Consider the following 20,159-nt stretch of genomic DNA (forward strand, 5'->3'; position numbering starts at 1 on the left):
AGTTTTCGCGGGTGTGAGGCTGGGGAGTCGTGCGAACGTTACAGCCATCGCCATTTGATCATCGCCCTCCAAGGAGACGAGTCGCGAGTCGCCCGCGGAGCCTCTCGACCTCCGCCCTTGCCATCTCTACCGAAATTGTGTGAGTTTTAAACCCGTCAGCTCCAAGCCTCACGGACAGTCTGGCTAGTCGAGCTGAGTTCACCCCTTACTTAATTCGTGATCATCACCGGAACTCCCAGTGTTACTTAAATACTGTTTAAGGTTAGTGGAGTGTGAAGTGTGCACGGATCATTAGGGTAGCGCGGCACAAGCGCATCAGAAACGTGGCCTGTAGAGTGAAGCTCCCAGTAAGTGGGCCATGCACGACGCAGCGCATGTATAGCGTGCCTTATAATAAAACTTTAAATTGAGCCTCCGCTTATCTTTTACAACGCCCGTAGCATAGCATCCCTGGTGGCTAAAACAGCCGGGGGTAACTCTGACGGAACGACGCTTATTGCCTGACGGCCATGTGGCGACGTCACACCCTGAGTCAAGAGTCTCGGCTACGCACTAGCATGTAGTTAATATTGCTAGTTGGCGCCCAAAAGCAACTCCACACCCTTAACATCACCCCGGCAGAAGGCATAAGGCGTAAAATGGCGCCCATCGTGGGGCAACATAACAACGCGCAAAGGCCATCCGAATCGCAGAAAATCCTGCAGAGTTACGCGTAGGAACAGCACAAAGGGGAGAGAAACCGCGCGCAGACGTGCAGGCACCGCGGAACGGGACATGCCGGGGTAATCAGGCCACACCACCCCCCCTCCCGCCCTCAGATCGTTCGCTCACTCCCACCCGCATTCCACGGTTCCATACCACCCCCCTTCCATGTGCAGATCGTTCGCTCACCCTCTCCCGCCAAACCCCTTGTGGGAGAGTGGACTGCCCCGACCGATCGCACGCCGAGGACAAACGAGGGCGCCCAAAGATCACAGAGACGCCAGAGTACGTTACCAGCCGCGGCCGCATAAACAACCGCAAGGCGCATGCGTCCGAGCAAGATCGCTCGGTCGTAAGCGCAAGAGGGCGCACCCCCATATTTGTCCACGCCCGCCACCGATGCTTCAACACAATGCTCGGGTCGGACAGTCGCAGATCGCCCATGGACAAGAGGCTGGACATAGCCATCACCATGGAGAGCTATTGCGCCGGGTGCGGCAAGCCGCACACCACCAGTCACAGCACCGGTGAGTACCCCCACCTGTACTGCACCTGCGAAACGGTACGCGTCAAGATGGAAGGGCAGCCTAGAACCCAAGTGGGTCCCCAGTGCACCGCTGTCCACTGTCCTGGTTACCGAGGCGAGATAGCGAAATGCCAGCAGTGCGGAACAATTAAACACCGCGCATGCGCAGATGCGCTGGAATTCGTAAATTTCCGGGACAGACTTTTTCTGTGTGGGGGGTGGTAGCGACGCGCACGAGGGCACCCAGGGGTCAGCCAGCTACCACGTCCCGCTCCCCCACCGAGCCTATTACCCTCCCGGAGTTAGCGGGCCTCAGCCACGAGTATCAGAGCGTGTTTTAGCGAGCATGTGAGGCGAGGCTCGTGCGGAACCAGATACCGCGGGAAGAGCGGGCGGAATGCGTGAGCGCACAGCTGCGCGGGGAGGCGCGAGAGTGGTGGGCCCAGGCGGGCAGCTATGACTCAGACTGGGAGGACATCACCCGCCAGCTGGAGGTCTTCACCCACCAGCTGGAGGTGCGCTTCAATGACACCCGAGCCCTGAACACATGTCGGAGTGAGATGTTCAGCCGTTGCCAAGGGGAAGGGGAGGCGGTGGAGACGTTTGTTTATAACAAGCTCAGACTATACCGCCGCCTAACACCCGGGGGACAAACTAGCGACATACTTCCCTTCATAGTGGAGCTAGTGTCCCCCGAACTTCGCCTATTCTTGCGCGAAGCAGTGACTCGCGGGCTGGAGGTTTTTCTCGCACGAGCACGAGCTGTAGAGAATGACCTCAAATCAGCTCGCAATGCCAAGGGCATCGCGATGCCTCGGTCAGCCCCGTCCACCATGAGGACAAACGTGCCGTACACGGACCCGCCGTCGCCGAGGGCAACTACCGGCCCACCGACCCGTCCAAGATGGGGGAGAGGATGCCCCTACCGGGCCCTCCTCACTGTGGCACGGTACAAATGCGTCGCGATGACCACCGCGGGGGAACACAGGGCGCCCAGGACAGCCAGCCACCCCGCTGCCGCTACTGCGCGACAGAGCAGTACCACTGGCACACGGTGTGCCCGACCTGCGAGGCAGTCTGGCGAACGCGAGGGGGCGAGGTGAAGCTCCCGGGAAACTTCGTCTAGGGGGCGGTGACGCAGCTGGCCACCACCCCCTAATTAGCCGCCAAGCTCCGCCGAGAGATCCAACCCGGCGCCGCGGAACCACCAAGCCGGCGCACCGCCCACCTATCACAGCTGGGGGGGCTGTCTACCCTGTTCGCGATGTTCGCGGCCAGGCCCAGGTTGCTGGTGAGCGTAGCCACCCACCTGTTGTAGGCGCCGCCCCCGCAAGCTACTGCAGGGGCCACCCAGCCGTCACCCTACCCAAATGTTGCTGGTGGGGGCTGCTCGCCTCACCCGTTCGCAGTCTGCCCCAGGTCGCCGACGACCGTCACCGCCCACCTGGGGTTGGCGCCGCCCCCTAATGCTGCTGAGGGGGCCATGCAGCTGCTGCCTCAACCACCTGGCGCGGGTGGGTATGGCTCGCCTCTCCCGTTCACGGCCTGTCCCAGGTCGCCGACGACCGTCACCGCTCACCTGGTGTCGGCGCCGCCCACTCACGCTGCTGCGGGGCCCGCCTCACCCGTTCGCAGTCGATTCCAAGTCGCCGGCGAGCGACACCGCACACCTGGCGTTGGCACCGCTCCCGCATGCTACTGCAGGGGCCACCCAGCCGTCGACCTACCCACTTGGTGTTGGTGGGGGCGGCTCACCTCACCCGTTCGCGGCCTGCCCCAGGTCGCCGTCGAGCGACGCCGCATACCTGGTGTAGGCGCCGCCCCCACATGCTGCTGCGGGGGCCACGCAGCTGCCAGCTCACCCACCTGGCGCGGAAGGGAGCGGCCCGCCTCACCCGTTCGCAGTCGATTCCAAGTCGCCGGCGAGCGACGCCGCACACCTGGCATCGGCACCGCCCCCGCAGAGGCCTCGCAGCTGCAGTCTCACCCATCTGGCATGGGTGGGAGCGGCCCGCCTAACCAGTTCGCGGCCTGCCCCAGGTCGCCTTAGAGCGACGCCGGCCACCTGGCGTTGGCGCCGCCCCCCCACGCTACTTCAGGGGCCATCCAGCCATCGACCTACCCACTTGGTTGGTTCGCGACTTGCCCCAGGTCGTCGGCGAGCGGATGCCGCCCACCTGGCGTCGGCGCCGCCCCCGCACGCTGCTGCGATAGCCACGCAGCTGCCATCTCACCCACCTGGCGCGAATGGGGGCGGCCCACCTCACCCATTCGAGGCCGGCCCCAAGTCAACGGCGAGCGATGCCGCCTACCTGGTGTCGGCACTGCCCCCGAACGCTGCTGCGGAGGCCTGCAGCTGCCGTCTCACCCATCTGGCGTGGGTGGTGGCGGCTCGCCTCACCTGTTTGCGGCTTCCCATAGGTCGCCGGGGAGCGACCGTCGCCCACCTGGCGATGGCGCCGCCCCCGCACGCTGCTGCAGAGGCCACCCAGGGGTGTCGGCCCAGGCTTAGCCGAGTGGAGCCCGAGGCTGTTGCGCTGATCCGCATCCCAGTGGAGCTGAACGGCCAGCCCATCACCGCACTGGTGGAAACCGCGGCCACGCATACCTACGTCGCTTCCCACCTCATCCCTGAGGCGGACCTGGTGCGGGAGGTCGACATTGTCCAGCTGGCCACGACTGGGGCCAGCACTTTCATGACGGGGCGTGCCCATGTAAGGGTCAGCATAAGGGATTTTGTGAGTAGCACCAGTGCCCTAGTGGTGCACGACCTCCGCGACGACCTGATCCTGGGGCTGCCCTGGTTGGAGCAGGAGGACGCCACGGTCGAGTTCCGGGGGAAGCGGGTCCATGTAGGGACCAGGGGCCGACAGACAGTATATGGACTCAACTATAGGACCCCGCCAATGCGGGGCGAGCCCTTCCACCTGGTGGACCTCCGCCATGGTGTTCCCCCTGTATATGTGCACATGTTTGAAGCGTTCTTGGGGCAGCAGCTCCAGGTGTTTGCTGCCGCGGACCTACTGCGCCGCACCACTATCACAGAACATTGCATACTAACCATGCCACACCGGCCCCCTTTCGAGAAGCCATTTGGGTTTGGACCTCGCGAGCGGCTCGCTATCAGGGATCTAATCACAGAGATGTTAGAGGATGGCATCATCGAGCCAACAGAATCCCTTTACAACTGCTGGATCGTCATGGCTAGCAAAAAGGACGGATCTCTCCGTTTTTGCATTAACTTCAAGCCCGTCAACGACATCACCATCCCAGCACCACTACTCCTCATTAACATCACTGAGGCACTCACCGGACTGGGGGACGCCCGCATCTTTTCGTCTCTCGACCTCAAGTCGGGGTACTGGCAAGTCCCAGTATGTCCCAAGGACCGCCCCAAGACAGCGTTCACGGCCCCCGATGGGCGGCGCTTCCAGTTCTGTGCGATGCCGTTCGGGCTGATGGACGCCCCCGCGACGTTCCGGACCATGATGGCCCGCATCCTGGACGGGTACATCGGCGAGTTTGCCACCGCGTACCTGGATGACGTGATCATCTGGTCACGGACGTGGGAGGACCATGCCCACCATCTCGCGCTGGTCCTCGAACGGCTCGCCACACACGGACTCACGTGCTCGCCACCCAAGTGTCACATCGGTGCCACTGAGCTGGAATTCTTGGGGCATGTTGTCAGCGCTGAGGGATGCCGGCCCATTCCCGCCCAGCTGGACCTCATCGACAGCAAACAGGCACCCCGCACCAGAAAGCAGCTCCAGAAACTGATGGGGCTGCTCAACTGGTTGCGGTCGTTCATACCCCATTTCGCCACTATCACAGCACCCATGACCGACCTCCTATCGCCCAAGTCAAAGTTCCGGTGGACGACCGCCGCCGAGCAGGCCCTGACCGCGGTCAAGCAGCGATTCAGAGAGTGCCACACCCTATCGCGCCTGGACCCAGAGAACCCATCTTCGTCCAGACGGACGCCAGCCAAGAGGGCATGGGGGCGGTGCTCTACCAGGAAGGGGGAGACGGGGAGCGGCGATTGGCCGAGAATACCAGCACCAAGTTCGGCCCCTCAGAACGCCGCTATCATGGAAACGAGCAGGAGTGCCTTGCGGTGGTGTGGGCCCTAGGGCGCTATCGGCACCACCTCGAGGGGAGGCCGTTCACCCTGCGCACTGATAGCCAGTGTCTGCGGTGGCTGGACTACGCCCTAGGGCGGAAGTCAAAATTTACCCGCTGGGCGCTCATGCTCCAGGGCTTCGCATTCCATGTAGAACACGTCCCTGGGCGGGAGAACCAGCTGGCAGACGAGCTGTCCCGTCACCCTGACCCCACTACTGTCTTCCAGGACCCCCAGGGCTGGGAGAAACTCCTGCCACCACCTCACCTGCCAATCAGTGGCACCATGGCACCTGCGCCAGCGGCCCTCTACGCCATCCAGCAGGCAAACCCTGCCACCCAGGCAGACACTCCAGCCACCCTACTCGCCCTAATGGAGCATGTGAGGCAGGCCCAGGTCGACGACCCTGACACGCAGTGCGACCTGGCCACGTGTGGGGAAGGGATTCAGCCCCATCAGCGTAGTCTGGATGGGGTTTTGCAGAATCGGGCCCCAGGTGATATGGACAGCTGGCAGATCGATGTGCCCCTTGCTGCGAGGCAATGGGTCTTTCAATTTTTTCATGACCATGATCTGGCTGGCCACCCAGGGGCTGAACATACCCAACATGCACTCCAAAAGCTGTTCCACTGGTCAGGGATAGCACGGGATGTCCGCATGCACGTGTGCAGCTGCCAACAATGTCAGCAACGCAAGGCACGCTGTGCGGATGGGGTAAAACAGCAGCGCCCCCGACAACCGGAGGAGCCCTTACATACTGTGGCCCTCAACGTCATGGGGCCCTACCCCCGCACGACCCAGGGAAAGCGCTTTCTCATTGTGACCACCGACATATTGACGCAATGGTCAAAGTCGTTCGCCGTGTCCAACGCACACACAGGGACGATAGTGGCCCTCATGAACAGCGTGGTGTTCCCCTGCTATGGGTACCCAAAGACGCTACTCACAGACAACGGTACCCAGTTCACAGGGAGACGTTGGGCGGCAGACTGCCGACGCTGGGGAGTTGAGCATCACACTACCCCGACGTACCACCCGAGGGCGAACCCGACGGAGCGACGCAACCAGGACATCAAAGTTCAGTTGCGCCTCCACCTGGGGGATGATCACTCGAAATGGGACGTACACCTGCCCAAGTTGCTCTACTGCCTGCGCCGGTGAGTCAATGCCGTTACCGGACATTCCCCCGCGGAACTGCTCCACGGTCAGAACCTTGCCCTACCGGGCGAGCTGCGGGTCGCCGAGGCAGCAGGGGTAGTCACCCGCCCACCAGCCATTGACCTAAGGGAAGAGGCACGACGGCACCAGGCCCAGTTTCTGGCCACCCGAACCCCACAGTCAGCCACTCCCCCAACACCACTGGAGCCAGGGCAGATGGTCTTTGCCTGGTGGCACCACCTGTCGTCCGGCGGGAAGAACTACTGCGCAGGGCTGAGCCCCAAGTGGGCGGCCCCCCTGGAGGTCTTGCGACGCCTAGGCCCCACCACATACCTCATCAGACTCCCAAATGGTAGGGCCACAAAACTCCACAGAGACGACCTGCATCTCGTTTCCACCGCCGAGGATCCCTCTGAGGTTAGGGAGTGCCCAAGGGCCTCCACCCCAAGCGCACCAGCCTCACGTACCACGTCACCAGTCGGCCAGTCACCCTACCACCAACCCACCACCATGGACACCACATCGCCGACATCACCACCCCCGTCACCAGCTCCCCATCCTATGCCACCAGCCACGCCACCAGCCACACCACCACCCACCACCTCACCTGCCGACACGCAGGACGTGTGCTGGCCCACCATCATAGCTGACGCACCATCACCGATGTCACCGTTCGCATCACCAGTCACACGCCCCACATCACCCACCATGTCACCTGTCACGACTTCCCGCCATCTTAGCCGAAGTGCGAGGAGCGAGCTAAGGGGACTTGGGTGGCTGATTGACAGGTTGGACCCAGGGGGCGAATGCCCCAGTGGGCCAACTACCACGACCACTCAGCCATGCCCTGAGAAATTTTACCCCCCGACCAGCCAGAGGTCAGGCAGTCCCACCGAGCGCGCAGGGCACCGACAAGAGGATGCTGCACGGGCAGCAGCCAAGAGGTACCCATTGCTCCTCCCGGCAGGGGGGAGGGTGGTGACCAGACAGCCCCCTGAGTGGGAGGGGGGACGTTAGTGCCGAGGGACCACGACAGTCCACCCGAGTCCGCCAAAATCCGGGGCACCTTAGGGAGTTCATTTGGCACCCACTACGACCACCAGTAGACCGGAAAATACACCCCGACGTACCCCGCCTCAGTGTCATGTCTCTGCTTTCCACGTTCACCCATAACCCAGCAGCCCCGGGACCAATCCCCCAAGGCAGTGTCGGCCTCAGTGCAACGAGGCAATGCGTGTGATCGGGGCGTCGATGACCATAGCGGCCTCACGAAAAGAGGGGCATTTGACGCCAACCATTAGTGCTCCTCGAATCCGCACAGACCGCTATGGCGCATCGCCGCCTCGCCCCGAGCGTGTGTGACGTGAACGCATCTGGGTGCAGGGTGATGCAACGCCTCGAACATAAGCTCCCCGCCTAATCGATTGTCGCCCGCGCGATAGTCGACCACAGGGGTACTGTGAGGTGACCTGATTATCTGGACTTTGTAAATACCTTTCAGTGCTCTTAACACAATCTTAACTGAGTAATGGCTATGATTAAATGTTATTTGTAATTCTGGACTTTAGCGCGATCAGGCGACGTACATGGCCCGGGATTACTTTTGCACACGACACGTTTTCGCGGTAGCGAGGCTGGGGAGTCGTGCGGACGTCACAGCCATTGCCATTTGATCACCGCCTTCCAAGGAGACGAGTCGCGAGTCGCCCGCGGAGCCTCTCGACCTCCGCCCTTGCCATCTCTACCGGAATTGCGTGAGTTTTAAACCCGTCAGCTCCAAGCCTCACGGACAGTCCGGCTAGTCGACCCGAGTTCACCCCTTACTTAGTTCGTGCTCATCACCGGAACTCCCAGTGTTACTTAAATACTGTTTAAGGTTAGTGGAGTGTGAAGTGTGCATGGAACATTAGGGTAGCGCGGCACAAGCGCATCAGAAACGTGGCCTGTAGAGTGAAGCTCCCAGTAAGCGGGCCATGCACGATGCAGCGCATGTATAGCGTGCCTTATAATAAAACTTTAAATTGAGCCTCCGCATATCTTTTACAACGCCCTTAGCATAGCATCCCTGGTGGCTAAAACAGGCGGGGGTAACTCTGACGGAACGACCCTTACTGCCTGCCGGCCACATAGCGACGTCACGCCCTGAGTCAAGAGTCTCGGCTACGCACTAGCACGTAGTTAATATTGCTAGTTGGCGCCCAAAAGCAACTCCACCCCTTAACATCACCCCGGCAGAAGGCATAAGGCGTCACAACAAATACAAAAACCTTGAACAGTAATAACATACGAAATGACCACTTGAGAGGAGGGCTACTAGTACCTATTACATATTAGGTAGAAATATTGCAGTGGTTTAACACCGTACTCTAAGAGGGGAGACTATGAAAGCAGAGATGAAGGAAATTGGAAGGTAACTGGGAAGAAAAACAACGGAGGCAAGGTATGAGTACATGGAAAGGCTAATGGAAGAAGGGAGGAAAGGAAATTGGGTGGACATTTACAGATCTGTACGAAGAATGAAGGGTGAGGAGGGAATAGTGTTGCTGTGGGGAACAGAGGAGCAGGAATGTGTGTGGGGGGGGGGGGGGGGGGAGGGCGGAGAAGGCAAATTATCTACTGGAGCAAATCCTATCTGTATTTGTAAGCGGAGAGTTATGGAAGTGGAAAATAAGCTACGAATGTTTTAGGGGAGGGGGAAGGACTTGAAATATGGATGGAAGAGGTACAAGAGGAGGTAATGAGTTAATGGGAAGAAGGCAGCTAGGCCAGACAGGATAGGGAACAGCCACCTTAAGTTAAGGGGATATTCAAGCAACTCTTGGGAGAAGGAATGTTGCCAAAGCACTGGAATGAAACTGGGGTGGTATCGATTTACAAAGGATGAAGTGATCTGTCAAATGACAGGTTGGTCATGCTGACATCCAGTGCAGGGAAAGTAATGGAGAGTTTGGTGGGCAGGTGTGTGGTGAGATAATGGAAGACTTAGGGTGGGTGGACGATAGGCATCATAGTTTACAAAACATTTAAAAATCTCCCTATTTTTATTAGCGTACCGGTACTTCAGTAGTAGTACAGATCTTATTTTCGAATAGTCATAATAGTTCAAATTTCAATTAAGCATCTACCTATTGCCAGTAAGTTTCATGTTTAGGTTATGTGATATTATCGGGCCAGTGATTTTAAATATTGTGACGTTGTACCGACCGAAGGCCATTAGCCCGGCCTCAGCCCGCAGTACTGGCTCCTGCTGGCAGAACGCACCCCTCGCCCAGACTCCACCCAAATGAGACGAGCGGCATAACCTTGGCGCATGGAGGGAGTGTCCCCCCCCCCCCCCTCCAACCATTGAGGCAGTTCTGATCAGCTCGTGGCCCGGAGCGGATGTGCGCGTACTGTGGGGAGCCTTCAAGTTTTGTCTCTGATTCCTCACGACTGGTAACTATAGTAATCACCAAATACCTTTTTTAACGCAACTCCCCACGCGACTCCGGATAGGTTTTTTTTTCCACGGTGCAGGGATTAACCCCGCTGTCACTACTTTCCAAGTCAAGCCACCGAGTCTAGGGGACACGCTGGGGCCGATCGACCCACTCATGGTTAGACGACAGAGCTAGCCTGGCACCCTCCCGGAAAACACCCCAATTTTCACGTACAGTTCCTTAGACTCGCCGCGGGAATCGCACCCGAAACCCCGGCTGATGGCAATTTGTGTTAGGTATTTGAATAGTAATATTCATGATTATAAAAAGGTCACATTAAAATTAGGCGTATATTGAATTTCGATAAATGGAAAACACATCGGTAACATTATAAAGAAAGACTGCCATTTATTATATTTCCTAAATGATGCATTGAAATCTTACGTGTTATATTGTCTATTTAAGTAATAATAGGGTGATACCACGTAAAATCCTTTGCTACGAAAATTTATTTAAAAATACAGTTAATATGACTTCAGTCTGCTTGGCTAGACCTACGTCAATAATAAACTGTTAAAATAATTTTCCGTGTACCTACAGGGTCAAGTAAAAGTTATCAATTTTCATTGCTAAATCGTAAACTAACCTTAAGTGGTTGCACAGTTACAATTATCGAATAACCGTAACTGTTCATATTACAATTATGCATCGGTTGTCAAGTTGTGATGTAAAGTTTTTTAAATTAATAATAAAAATAGATAACATCATAAGGTAGTCAGAGAAATATGTATATTACAAAAAATTTAAATTGCCTTTATGAAAATTGACATTTACTTTCACCGGGCATCAACTACAATACGTGGTGTAAATTAAAAATAATGTATTGGTGTGATACTTGATGGACTAATTAAGAAAAGATTCTATCAATGTGTCGAGAGTCATGGTTCTTGGTAAGCAGGCTGGTGGCAAATCTCATCCCCAGCCGACCAGGTTACTAAGCTACTGCCTGCTGTCTGAGAAGCGGAGCGGAGCTATATATCTTTGATGGATATAGCTGTTTGCTCAGAATCGTCTTGTATGTTTTCGAGTTTCGCGCGCGCTCGCACTTGCACGATGGTATCGCGTTACAAAAACTCACGAAATATGCTTTTTAGCAAAGTTCCTAAGAAATTGTAATGTAATTGTAATTAATTTGTTTGTATAGACAATTTAATTAATATATTTGTTTTAGTAATACCATTTATAATTTTATGGTAAATTACACCATTACTCTATGCTTGTCCATAGCATATGGGTGGAAATTTTAATGTTTTGCTCCATAGACAAAACATTTTTTGTAATTAAATATTTTATGTTTAAAACAAACGAAGTCCGATGTAAAAAAAACTAACGGTTTATTAAGAATGATTTAGCTGGCAATGAAAAAAAATTGACATGAACCAGACTGAAAAGGACTGTCAATTTATAATTGTTTATATAATTATTCTTTTGAGTCCTAATACGAAACTTTAAAAGACTATCTACGAATATCAAGAGTTATATTGAAGAGTATGCAAGTATTTTGAATTACTGCAAACTTTCAGATTATTGATCGCTTCTAGTGATATTGGACTTGTGCATGTTGTTTCGTTGGTGGAATCATCGTATGAAATACTCGGACTACTACAATTTTGAAGGTATTTTTCGTTGTGTATGTGCGAGAGCGAATGGAACCTGAAAAAATACAAGCCAATTACGAGGAAATAGTTATGTTTATCGATTGGATGAGGGAAAATGAGCGATAAGCGGGAAGAGACCCCCTGCCAACTGCATATGATTGTCAAGTAGATGTTGGTCAGTGTTGAAGGCGATATCCTGCGCTTCCCAACGCTTGCAGTCACACATACACACACAAACATGAAGTACAAGCATTTTGGAAAGAAAAGAATGGCGATAAAGTGTTGTAGTTGTCCGACTCGTCGCAGCGAGCGCCACTGCCTCGCACTCCTGCAAGCCCTGCCATCTCGTGACTGTTAGGCCAACTACTTGAATAGCGCCCCAAAATCACGAAAGTACTTCTCCATTAGGAAGCGAATCCTATATGCTGAAACTTTGTAAGTCTAGAGTCTATCGTGTTAACACGGAGATATTCGGCGATATAAAACAGTTTCTACGATAATTACGGTCCAGCTATTCCCGATGCAACGTGGTGTTAGAGTTCCCGTGGCGGATGGCAGAGGGGAGAGTGTGGAGGATCTTGAAGAGTTGGGTCGCGGCGCCTTCAGCACAGTGCACCTGGTGCGGAATGTCGGTGGCGAGGACGACGGGCGCAGCTACGCCGTAAAGGTGCTGCGGAAGGGGCCGCATCACCAGACCCAGGAGGCGCTGTCCAGGTCCTTCCTGAAGGAGCGACGAGTGCTGGAGGCTTCCTCCTGCACCTGCACTACGCCGGCCAGGCGGAGGAGGCGGCGTTCTTCGTGGTCGACCACGCGGCGGGAGGCGACCTCACCGCCGTGCTGGAGGACCTGGGGTTCCTGCCGGAATACCAGGCCCGTCTGGTGCTGGCCCAGCTGTTCATGGCCCTGAACACCCTCCACTCGCTCGGCGTGATGCACCACGACGTGAAGGCTGACAACGTGCTGGTTGACGGCGAGGGCAACGTGGTGCTGGCGGACTACAGGCTGTGCTCCTGAGCAAGACGCACCACCAGCGCCTCGGAGGGCCGACAGCAGACCTGGTGGAGGTGGTGGCGCACTCTTTCTTCCGGGGCCTTGACTGCACCGATCTGCCACCCCCCCTTCGCGAGGAGAGAAGGGCTGGAGTTGTCCACAACAAGCTCCGAGGACGAGGATGCCTTAGAGGACGGCGTGGTGGCAGAGCTAAAAGGATATCTCTCGGGGTTTGACCTCGCTCCGTCTGACGACCAGCAGTCTTCCTCCAGTCTGGTGTCCTCGGCCTGTGTGGTGTCCTTCAGTCTGGTGTCCTCGTGTGGTGTCCTTCAGTCTGGTGTCCTTGTGAGGTGTCCTCCAGTCTAGTGTCCTCGTGTGGTGTCCTTCAGTCTGGTGTCCTCGGCCAGTGTGGTGTCCTCCAGTCTAGTGTCCTCGTGTGGTGTCCTTCAGTCTGGTGTCCTCGTGAGGTGTCCTCCAGTCTAGTGTCCTCGTGTGGTGTCCTCCAGTCTGGTGTCCTCGGCCATTGTGGTGTCCTCCAGTCTAGTGTCCTCGTGTGGTGTCCTTCAGTCTGGTGTCCTCGTGTGGTGTCCTCCAGTCTGGTGTCCTCGGCCAGTGTGGTGTCCTCCAGTCTGGTGTCCTCGGCCAGTGTGGTGTCCTCCAGTCTAGTGTCCTCTGTGGTGTCCTTCAATCTGGTGTCCTCGTGAGGTGTCCTCCAGTCTGGTGTCATCGGCCAGTGTGGTGTCCTCCAGTCTAGTGTCCTCGTGTGGTGTCCTTCAGTCTGGTGTCCTCGTGTGGTGTCCTCCAGTCTGGTGTCCTCGTGAGGTGTCCTTCAGTCTGGTGTGCTCGTGAGGTGTCCTCCAGTCTGGTGTCCTCGGCCAGTGAGGTGTCCTCCAGTCTGGTGTCCTCGTGTGGTGTCCTCCAGTCTAGTGTCCTCGTGTGGTGTCCTTCAATCTGGTGTCCTCGTGAGGTGTCCTCCAGTCTGGTGTCATCGGCCAGTGTGGTGTCCTCCAGTCTAGTGTCCTCGTGTGGTGTCCTTCAGTCTGGTGTCCTCGTGTGGTGTCCTCCAGTCTGGTGTCCTCGTGAGGTGTCCTTCAGTCTGGTGTGCTCGTGAGGTGTCCTCCAGTCTGGTGTCCTCGGCCAGTGTGGTGTCCTCCAGTCTAGTGTCCTCGTGTGGTGTCCTCCAGTCTAGTGTCCTCGTGTGGTGTCCTCCAGTCTGGTGTCCTCGGCCAGTGTGGTGTCCTCCAGTCTGGTGTCCTCGGCCAGTGTGGTGTCCTCCAGTCTAGTGTCCTCGTGTGGTGTCCTTCAATCTGGTGTCCTCGTGAGGTGTCCTCCAGTCTGGTGTCATCGGCCAGTGTGGTGTCCTCCAGTCTAGTGTCCTCGTGTGGTGTCCTTCAGTCTGGTGTCCTCGTGTGGTGTCCTCCAGTCTGGTGTCCTCGTGAGGTGTCCTTCAGTCTGGTGTGCTCGTGAGGTGTCCTCCAGTCTGGTGTCCTCGGCCAGTGAGGTGTCCTCCAGTCTGGTGTCCTCGGCCAGTGTGGTGTCCTTCAGTCTGGTGTCCTCGTGAGGTGTCCTCCAGTCTAGTGTCCTCGTGTGGTGTCCTTCAGTCTGGTGTCCTCGTGTGGTGTCCTCCAGTCTGGTGTCCTCGTGTGGTGTCCTTCAGTCTGGTGTCCTCGTGAGGTGTCCTCCAGTCTGGTGTCCTCGTGTGGTGTCCTTCAGTCTGGTGTCCTCGTGAGGTGTCCTCCAGTTGTTATGGCAGTTCTAAGTTGTGACTTTCTAAGTTATGTGTGGTTCCCGAAAGCACGACGAGATGACTGCGTGCAAGTTCAGAGCCGCGCGAGCGCACACCCTGGACTAGGTACCTCCAGACGCCGCCGGCGAGCTTGTACCGCAGGCGCGAGCCCCGCTCGAGCACGCCGAAGTCGAGGGCCTCGCTGAGGAACTGCCTGACGCGCCGCTTTTCCGCGGTCTCGCCGCTCGAGCCCTCGGGGACCAGCGAGGCCCAGAGCTGGCCGAGCAGGTCCCGTGGCATTTGCCGCCAGTTGCAGGAAGTAACGGTGCTGCCACTAGACTCTTGTTTTGGCTAGTTGATCTTCAGCACCACATACAGTTCAGATTGTAAGAACTTAATTAATGTTGGTTTTTAACAGTCTGTAATTCATTGTATATTGGAAACTGAATAATAATTTCTTTATTAAATCCTGTTTTTGAACATGGGCGAAGGTTTGTATAGATATAGATTAAAAATCACATCGGTGTGCAAAACGTTAGGCATTTCAAGAATGTTCTTGTAAGAATAGTAATAAGTTAATGGTTGACAAAAAGGCAAACATATCCATCATACACAATGTTCCATTACCATAATTTATAATGCAATGAAAAACCATTTCTCCAAAGGGTATACACAAATAGCATACAGTCCTATCATCACAATTTAGAATAAAAGGCAAAAACATTTTCTCCGACTAAGCTGCACCAATAAAATTCAGTTACAGAACCACAATTCAGAATGCTGGGAAAAAACATTTTCTCCGACTAAGCTGCACCAATAAAATTCAGTTACATCACCACAATTCAGAATGCTGGGCAAAATCATTTTCTCCGACTAAGCTGCACCAATATAATACAGTCCGATCACCACAATTTATAATACTGGGCAGAACGTTTTCTCCGATTGAGCTGTACCAATATAATACAGTCCCATCGCCACAATTTTGAATACAGGGCCAAAAACCTTTTCTCCGACTGAGCTGCACCAATGTAATACAGTTCCATCATCACACTTTAGAATGCAGGGCCAAAATAATTTATCCTACTTAGCTGCACCAATGTAATACAGTTCCATCACAACAATATAGAATGCAGGGCCAAAATAATTTATCCTACTTAGCTGCACCAATATAATATAGTTCCATCACAACAATTCAAAATGCTAAGCAAAAACATTTTCTGCGACTAAGCTGCACCAATATAATACAGTCCCATCACCACAATTTTGAATACAGGGCCCAAAACCTTTTCTCCGAACGAGCTGCACTAATGTAATACAGACCCATCACCACAATTTAGAATGAAGATCCAAAATGATTTCTCCTACTATGGTGCACCAATATAGGTAATGCAGTCCCATCACCACAGTTTAGAATGATGGGCCAAAACAATTTCTCCGACTAAGCTGCACCAATATAATATCGTTCCATCACCACAATTTAGAATGCATGGCAAAAACATTTCTCCGACTCAGCTGCACCAATATAATACAGTCCGATCACCACAATTTATAATACTGGGCAGAACGTTTTCTCCGATTGAGCTGCACCAATATAATACAGTCCCATCACCACAATTTTGAATACGGGGCCAAAAACCTTTTCTCCCACTGAGCTGCACCAATGTAATAGAGTTCCATCACAATTTAGAATGAAGGGCCAAAATAATTTCTCCTACTGAGCTGCACCAATATAATACAGTTCCATCACCACAATTTTGAATACAGGGCCCAAAACCTTTTCTCCGAACGAGCTGCACTAATTTAATACAGACCCATCACCACAATTTAGAATGAAGATCCAAAATTATTTCTCCTACTATGTTGCATCAATAAAATACAGTCCCATCACCGCAATATAGAATGTTGGGTCAAAAAAAATTCTTCGACTGGGCTGAACAAATAGAATATAGTCACTTTTAGTATACTGGGCAAATAAAACTCTTCCTCAGTCTGGACTGCATTAATAGAGTACAGTCAAACACCATAATTTAGAATACTGGGGCGTATCTTTTTCTCCAACTAGGCTGCAGCAATAGAATACAGTCCCAACAATACAATTTTGAATTCTGTGCCAAAATCACTTTCTTCGACTGGGCTGTACCACAACAAACAGTCCTAACAAAAAATTGAGAATTCTGTGCCAAAAACACTTTTTACGACTGGACTGTACCACAAGGATACAGCCGGAACACCACAATGTCCCAATCTTGTGATAACTCATACGTCTCAATTGCTCCAACATTGCCAAAAATGCGAACAGTTTCTTCTTTAGCCGATAATGGCGATCCCGCCGAAGAAACTCCGTCTTCGTTAACAGACATTCCGTCGCGGCCGGTGGGATATCCAGGCACATAAAATTTATCTAAACAATCTTCCAACAATTATTTTACACGTCACCATTTGTTATGTACTCAAATAAATATATTTCTTAATATTGTAACAATGAGTTTACTGAAGTTGTTAAATACAATTAGTCATTATTTCTGTCGTGTATAATTTAAAACACTCTTGAATGTTATTAATTTTATTTTAATTTTGCCAATGCATAGCTGATTAGTTTGTGCATTAGCAATTAAAATGTATCTTACTATTATTAATATCTAAACAAAGTCAAGTTTATAGTTTTATATGGATTTAAGCTGAAGAACTTAAAACTGTTGCTATAAGCAAAAGGGCTATTGTTACAACTTCTGACAAGTAAAAGGGCTATCGTTTTAACTTTTGACGTGCAAAAGGGCAAATGTGTATAAACAAAATGGCCACATGCCCAGAAAAAGGGCCAATGTTTCACATTTAATATTAAAAATGTATTTATAAAATACTGTTCCATGCATATCACAGAAAATTGTATATTTATATTAAATAAAAAAGCATCTTTGTAAATACACCATAAATTATTTATATTTTGTAAATGGGATTTTTTTTAATGTTTTTTTTGATCCTGAACAATTTGACATTTGTGATGTTGGCCCTTCTGGCTGTTAAGGGACGATATAAACCACTTTAAACACACGTTTATAACCCTAAGGATACATGCTGCTTAATTACTCAACATAACAACATCCGGCTATAGATATCATAGATCTTTTCAGACATCACACTCTACATTAATACATTACGGCGGTACCACAAGGATACAGTCGAAACACTACAATTTATAAGGATGGGCCAAAAAAAACTTTCTCAAACAAGGCTGTACCAAAACCATACAGTCCCATTCTTCACAATTTTAAACTCTTGTACAGAAAAATAACACATTCCCTTTCTAGTCCTCGCCTAAAAACAACACAGCTGTTTACTCAGAGTTTTCAGAAAACCACCAATGACTTCCTTCAATCGCCTTTCCTTTGGTTTGAGTTCACTTAGCTTGTCTTCATATAGTCACTATCGTAGAAGTTCAATCCCTTGCATTCATAACCACCAGAAAACATAGCCGTGCTCCTATATGTTATCTTCAGGGCTCCCCATGGTGTCGCCGACGAGCCAGGCTGCGGACTGGCCGAGGACACCACACTGGCCGAGGAATGCTTGTCGTTCGACGGTACGAGGTCAAACCCCGGGAGATAATCTTTCAGCGGCTCTCGATCGTCCTGATGATGGGTCTCCAAAGGAACAGCGACTTCTCGATCGTCCTGATGATGGGTCTCCAAAGGAACAGCGACTTATCGATCGTCCTGATGATGGGTCTCCAAAGGAACAGCGACTTCTCGATCGTCCTGATGATGGGTCTCCAAAGGAACAGCGACTTCTCGATCGTCCTGATGATGGGTCTCCAAAGGAACAGCGACTTCTCGATCGTCCTGATGATGGGTCTCCAAAGGAACAGCGACTTATCGATCGTCCTGATGATGGGTCTCCAAAGGAACAGCGACTTCTCGATCGTCCTGATGATGGGTCTCCAAAGGAACAGCGACTTCTCGATCGTCCTGATGATGGGTCTCCAAAGGAACAGCGACTTCTCGATCGTCCTGATGATGGGTCTCCAAAGGAACAGCGACTTCTCGATCGTCCTGATAATGGGTCTCCAAAGGAACAGCGACTTCTCGATCGTCTTGATGATGGGTCTCCAAAGGAACAGCGACTTCTCGATCATCCTGATGATGGGTCTCCAAAGGAACAGCGACTTCTCGATCGTCTTGATGATGGGTCTCCAAAGGAACAGCGACTTCTCGATCGTCCTGATGATGGGTCTCCAAAGGAACAGCGACTTCTCGATCGTCCTGATGATGGGTCTCCAAAGGAACAGCGACTTATCGATCGTCCTGATGATGGGTCTCCAAAGGAACAGCGACTTATCGATCGTCCTGATGATGGGTCTCCAAAGGAACAGCGACTTCTCGATCGTCCTGATGATGGGTCCACAGGAACAGCGGCTCTCGATCATCCTGATGATGGGTCTTCAAAGGAACAGCGACTTCTCGATGACGACGAAGGGCAGTTGTTCACATTCTTGATACTGATGCGGTGATTTACTATCCTCGATGACGCATATGTAGTTCTTGACTATCTTTGACGACGACTATGTAATTCTGGTCTATCTTCGATGACGACTATGTAGTTCTTTAATACCTTCGACGACGATTATGTAGTTCTGGTCGAATATTAGCAGCGATGAACTTTAATTTTATATAAATTTTAGATGCATACATTTCTCGAAGTTTCAGTCAATTTTGCTGCTTATCAATTTCTTCTTTCATGCTCGCCGTTCGAATTCATCCTTCCTAATAAAAATTCTCCATCTAACTTGTAATTCAAAAGCAAGAATAGATGAAGTAGGCAAATAAATATGTTTTAAATCCAAAGATATCGTTGTTAAATAAAAGTTACTATGAAGTATAATGAAAAGAAAAAGTAGAAGTTTTCCTAAAACACAAGTTGTGACAATACTTCACAAATAAATATATACAAATTTTGAAATTAAATAACATTATTAATTACTATAAACTACTGGTTTGTTTATAGAATGCCGCTCCAAAGATGATAGCGGGTTCTATTTAGTGTCACAAAATAACAGTGATCATCTTTACCAAATTAATTAAAATTTGTTAAACTAAATTATAACAGTTATGTGCAATCTGTACATAAATTTTCATGAGATTAGTCTTAGAAGTGATTGACCTTTTTGTCAACTATTAAAATTAAATAACATATAAAATTGATACACTTACTTTACGGTTTTGCCTTACCTTTTCTATCAAATTCTTTATTATGTAGAATAAAGAGATCTAATTTGATAAGAACCGTAAGTACTTAGACTCGTGCTGTTGTATTTATATAATAAGAACAAAAGCAACGAATCATTTATTTTAATTTGTGGGCGCCACAACTTCTAAGAAGTTGAAATTATGAAGAATCATTGCAATTACTTCTGTTTGAATTAATTAGTAAGACACACCATTAATTAAAATATGTTTATTATTGTCCGTACTAATTCAGTGGTAGAGTTGGGTATGTCGTGGAAAAGTTCGTAAAATCTTGGATTAGCTAGTATATTAAGTTTTCGTGAATTTTTAACTCAAGTTGTTCCTAGCTTCAACAATCTGGTAGTTTGAAAAACATTTAATAAAAGATTTCAAGTGATTTTAAATATTCCCGAGTGTCAGTTTGGCAAGTGAGTAAGTGTGCTGACATTCATGCATCATTATTTAACCAACCTGTGATAATAGTTCCGTGTTAATGAACTATGATTTACTAGATTCGCCTCCTCTCAGACAGGAACTCAGCAATGTATCGGCTACGTCTTCGTCCTTGGCACGCCCATTCGCAGTCTTGCAACTTCGTCCTGGGAACGCCTAGTATGGACTAGTAGTCTTCGTAC

Source organism: Bacillus rossius, chromosome 16 (genome assembly GCF_032445375.1).
Source record: "Bacillus rossius redtenbacheri isolate Brsri chromosome 16, Brsri_v3, whole genome shotgun sequence".
Classification (NCBI taxonomy): Eukaryota; Metazoa; Arthropoda; class Insecta; order Phasmatodea; family Bacillidae; genus Bacillus; species Bacillus rossius.